We start from the raw sequence: 5,714 nt of genomic DNA, 5'->3' as shown, positions 1-5,714 counted from the left end.
AATTTGGAGCAAGGTCAATACATGCTGTGCTAGTACCCTTTTCGCGTCCTGTAGGTGTTTGGATAAAAAAATCTTCCGAGTTTATTTCGGTTCCCTCGGGTAAGGAACGTGGATTAATATAATTTTTTAAAGCACCAGTATCAATTCGCCAGGTCTGTCCCTTGAAGTCCTTAAATTGTGGTAATTGATCTGTAAAATTTAAGGGATATTCGGGGATGGGTCTGGTTGGCCTACTTCTAAAAAATTATCGAACCTTTGAGTCAGTGCTGCTAGTTGTTGCCTGATGTCAGTCACCTCGTTAGGATCTTGTGTTACGTGGTTCACAGGCAAGTTGTTTGACCTTACGGTTCTCATAGACACAGTATTTGCTGAGTCGGGTTTAAAAGGGCCTGTGGGGAAAGGAGTCGTCTGCCTTTGTTGTTCCCAGTTAAAACCTTGGAAATTATTTTTATTGGTTTGGTTATTAAATCGTCTGTTTAGACTTGGCTCTTTTTCACGATTGTGATTAGAATTATGATTTGGATTGGGATGTTGAATTGGGTGGGGTAATAAGTAGGAGTTGAATTATAATTAGGATTTTGATTATAATTAGTATGATAAATTTTAAGATCGTGATTAAAGTTCGGATTATAATTATAATGGAAGTTAGGATTATAATTATGATTAGAGTTAGGATTATAATTATGATTATAGTTATGATTAGGATTATAATTGTAGCTAGAATTGTGATTGGAATTATACTTGTGTTTAAAAGGTTTGTAATTTTTATGTTTAAAATTATTTTTTTGATTAGGAGAATTTTGATGTCCGTATAATCGTTCTAAAATAAAAGAACAATCATTTTGTATCGCATTCCGAATGTCATCAATATCGGAAAGTCTTAGGTGATTTAAGAAATCACAAAGTTGAGGATGTAAATTTGCTTTAATGTGATAATTAATTTCGCGGTCTTGTAATTTCATAACTGTTTCTTTATTTACAATATCATCGTCCAGAGTAATTCTGGAGAATATTAAAGCTCTAATGTGAGCTATTTGGTCAATAAACGAAATAGGGTGTTCTCTTGGTCCTGATTTAATGTTTAATAGTTCTAATTTTAATTGTTCAACAGTCCTTGAGTCTTTAAAATTATTTTTTAAATGATCTAGAAGTTCTGATACGTTTATAAAAGTGTTAGTTAATAAGCAGTGCCTAGCGTTGCCTACTAATCGGGAAGTCACTTTGGCAGCAATCGGGCATGGTTTTGGAGCTTACAGGTGTTGTTATCGCTACACACTGTATCATAGACAGCTTCAACAGTTTTTACAAAAAATATAAGAACTTCAGGATTACCATCGTATGTGGGGATGTGGTCATAATCCTCTTTTACCATAGAATATGTTATAGTAGTCATGTTGGCTATATTAGAATTACTGCTTGAATTATTATTAATTAATAAATTACTTAATTGATCTGTGATTTCACTTATATCTCATCTAACCCTACTTTTCTTATCCTTTGGCATACATAAAAATAAAACTTACAAATTAATATGTACCTCAAGTTTTTATTTTCAGTTCTGCGGTGTCCTATCGAAATTGTTTTTCTTGACCCTATTGAAGTGTAGAAACACAAACTTCAGGTGGTTTACTTCAAGACCTGTTATCAAATTACAATTTCTTCAGTCTTTCCTGAGTGTCCGTTCAAGGCTGTCTTCACTGAGTTGATCTAAAATCTTTTGGAATCTTTCTAAGATTTTTCTTGATCTTCAGGAAAATTTCTTCACCTTTACTGACCTGAAGCTGATAGGGTCCCTGTTCGGGCGCCAGATAAAGAACTTAACCGTGGAAAGAACTTAAAAAAACTTTATTGGTATCAAAGTTACAAAATATGCACTACTACTACTACACTATTACTAGGAATGACAAAGTAACAACTCTAATAACCGAATGAACTCCTTAGCTCTGTAACAGGGGAATATAAATACAATAATGGTGGAAGGGGATAATGCTGAGTCAGATACATAGGGTTATGCACCTTAACTGACGCTTAAAATAATTAAGAAATAAAAATTCTATTTACTTCTGAAAAAAAAAAATCTTTTTTTTCTATGATGTTGCATCGACACCGACAGATCCGTGAGATACCCGGATATTCTTCCATGTCCTGAAACCTGAGGTTTAGTCTTTTAGGTCTTGGATCCGACTGTAAGGTACTAGGACAATGACCTCGACCAGGTGGGTGGAGTGGAAATGGAAAAGAAGGAAATTTATGAAAAATGCGTCCCTTTCCTTATAGAAAAATTCCGGGAGACCATAGGAGAGTTCTCTGTGAGTGGGCTCAGGTCCGGATCTCGCGGAACAATATCACTTAAAACAAGTAGCTTCTTTGTGTTACCAAGAATCAAGTATATTAATTAATATACTGTTGGGGATATTACGATCTTAAAATATTATTAAAAAATAATAAATATTATTTTGGACTCCCTGAGTACCTCATCACTTGCAAGGGAATGAACTCTGATAATATTCATTTGTGTGTTTGTGTTTTTTAAACCTATTTATTTATGTATTCGAACTTATTTATACACTTATATGTTCTTTAAATTTATGTATTAGTTTATTTTTTTTTATTTAGTTTTTAGTGAGGTGTTGAACTGATTTTTTGTTCCTGATATACTTATGCGTTGCTAACGATTTCTGTTAATTTGCTTAATTGATTAAACGGTTGTTGCGGATCACTGGAGTTGAACCAGTATGAAGGAGTGGAACAGCAGGAATAATGTATTGGACGGATTGGTAAATTGATATTTGGCTTTGTGCGAGCAGGAGGAAAACAAATATATGTATATAGAAAACAGATTTTTTTTATTTAAGAAAAAAAATGTATTTGAATTGTATTGTATGTATTCAATTAGAAATGGAAAACGTATTGTAGTGTATACATGTCCAATTATGGATGGATGGGTACGCTGTGTTATATACCAATCAAATGTAATCTGGGCAGTATGAAATACTTTTCTCTGTACTGAAATAGTTTTCAGGTAAAGCATCTAGTTCAACAAAAACTTTAAATTACTTATAATAAAACCAAAACTTAAAGTTGTATTTTCCTTTCCTGTGTGATAAAAGACCATAGGCCACATAAACACTTTTTATTCCCTGTTAGGCTATCTTCCATTTAAAAACGGATTTACATAAGCATAAAAAGCTGGTATCGTAATTCCATAAAATTATTCTTGCTACTTATCGAGATTTAAAGCTTATTGGTAATCGAAATTATATGTAACTCAAAAAAATTATTTTAATTCAATTAAAAATAATTATAACTCTATTATAAAAATTTCTCATAAACTGATTATTAGCCCACGCATTTCATTGTATGTTATGTTTAGAAAGTGTCCAAGCAAGATTCAAAATTTGTCAAAACATAGATTTATAGCAATGGAAGAAATCCTAGTGGATGGTAAAGGTGTAATGAGGAATTAACAGGTTTTCTAGAGAAATATATCAACTTTATAAAACTGTTTTAATTGGTAATAAGTGTTATTCACATTATATCAATGAATGGGAATAAAAAAGTAATACATTAAAATGTTTAATATGATTTTATTTATTAGCTGTTACATTCAGTAAAAAGGAGAAAGTAAAATCAAACTCTGTGCGAAGTATAGCTGAACTAATTATATCATTGATCGAAGTCAAATTGACATTCACACATTCTTTCCATTTTTCTACAACATAAAAATAAAAAAAAATTATATACACTTTTAAATTTATCTAATAAAACATTTAAATATAGTTTGATAGTGTACTCTTTAGTGAATGGGTCGATACAATAGTCATCGGTACCACAACGTAGTTGAACACTGCAGCATTTAGTGTTTAGGCATCTCCTCAAAGAAGAGACTAACTTAGGAACTGAAAAGTGATAAAATTATTACATAAATTGAAATTCCATTGGCGAAATTTTCACCCATAACTTAAACACACGTGAACCCAAAAGTGATGTCACAAACGTAATTTATTTCTACATAATATGTTATAATTATAAAAAAAATAAAATAAATTTAATAATTTCGATTAAATAAATTCTTCATGTTGATTTTAAGTGATCATAAATACTAGTCGTTAATAGTTAAATTTTATTTTCCTCACTGCATTGTGGTCAGTCGAAACGTAACATCACTTGAGCTCACAGTTCAGCACTTGTGAAAAAAAAACTCACTAAAAACTGAATATAAAATCTGAAATAGTACAAGAGCCCAAGAGGAGGAAAAAGGCAGTTATTTCACCCAAGTATAGGTAGGGGGAATAAAAAAATGGCGGCTGTTTCAAAGCGATAAAAAAAACTAACTTTTCATTCGGAGCTCTATATCCTAATAAGTAGGAAAATAAAATTTGCTAAAATATGAGCCCTAATAGAGTTATTTACGTTAAATAGCTCTCGAGATGTAGCTTTTTAAAATGCAACATTTCGTAAAAATGTTGTATGAGACCTACTGATAGATCAGTACTTAGTGAATTTATTTTGAAAAATTTATATCTCAAAAACCATTTGACTTAGAAGTATCTATTAGCACTAAAATTAAAGCTAGTTTAATGAGCTATAAAGTAGTCTATGATGTTTATCATCGTTGGAGTAACAGTTTACATGAAATTTGCTAAAATAAATTTATTTACAGTTGCTCGGACAAATATTCGTTTGCCAAATTTATATTCATATGTGAATATCATCTAACTAATACTCCTATGAAGATAAGTGACATAAACTACTTTATAGTAAGTTAAATTTCCTTTATTTTGAGAGTTGACAAATATATGTGCGTCTAATGGATCTAGAGATATATTTTTTAAAAAATCTAACATTTTATACGAACAACTAGCAATTAACATTTTGGGAGTTTATTTTGTCAAATATCATAAAAAACTACTACTCCTACAAAGATAAACATTATTTACTATTCTGTAGTACATTTAACTAGCTATAATTTGAGCGCTGGCACACATCTGTATATCCAGTGGTTTCTGAAATGAAGTTTTTCATAAATCAAACTTATAGATATAACTTAGAGATAACTGCCTTTTTTTCTTCCCGGCTTTTGTACTAAAAGTACCCCATAATTCTTCTTATATTATATATATCATAAGTATTCTTAGGTAAAACTGTATAGTGAGAATAAAGGTTTTCAGGGTTTGAATTTTTCATATATCTTTCTTTGACTAATATTATGTACCGTATTATAGACAAAATATTAGAAAGACATGCGGCATTTTTATACATTTTTTCAAATTTTGTTGTCATGCCACAAGTTATATATACATAGTTTTTTTTTTTTTTCTGAAAATGACCTATTTGAATCTTCGATTGCTGTTTCATAGTACTCTATAATGGTGTCGCAGATCACCTGAAAATTAAATATAGCATACAGATTTTTTAGAATATCCTCTTTAGGAAATATTATCTTGTTCTTGAAGTAATATAAGAAGCATCAATCCAAAAAAAAAAAAAAAAAAATGCACATATTTCTCTATTACAACTTTCAACAAGGCATATAAAATTACACAACACCAACTAAAATTAAATAAAAAAACAAACAATTATTATTGGAAGATTATTGATTGACCGTGTGTAAAGATGAAAGGAATATGGTCCGGGTGCGGTAAAAAAAAACTCAAATAGTAAAATTATACTATTTTAATGAGCCAACGTTTCGCCCCACGTTGCAGGGCTTC

General features: G+C 30.6%; 1 long non-coding RNA gene across 1 annotated transcript in view; it reads right to left on the bottom strand.

Annotated features, from left to right (window-relative positions):
- Positions 1 to 3,571: 3,571 nt before the first annotated feature.
- The window catches only part of LOC106679955 (uncharacterized), a 7,079-nt gene continuing 4,936 nt past the window's right edge, over positions 3,572 to 5,714 (bottom strand). Inside the window, exons 3-4 of the long non-coding RNA XR_001343048.3 lie at positions 3,794 to 3,899; positions 3,572 to 3,712 (exon numbers count right to left, since the gene is read on the bottom strand). This is a non-coding gene — a long non-coding RNA (uncharacterized lncRNA). The remainder of the gene's footprint in view (positions 3,713 to 3,793; positions 3,900 to 5,714) is intronic.

The sequence above is a fragment of the Halyomorpha halys genome, unplaced genomic scaffold (assembly GCF_000696795.3).
Source record: "Halyomorpha halys isolate HHAL.00 unplaced genomic scaffold, Hhal_1.1 Scaffold236.1, whole genome shotgun sequence".
In the NCBI taxonomy this organism is placed as follows: domain Eukaryota; kingdom Metazoa; phylum Arthropoda; class Insecta; order Hemiptera; family Pentatomidae; genus Halyomorpha; species Halyomorpha halys.
Note: the sequence above shows the minus strand (reverse complement) of the source record. Positions and strands in the feature narration are given on the sequence as shown.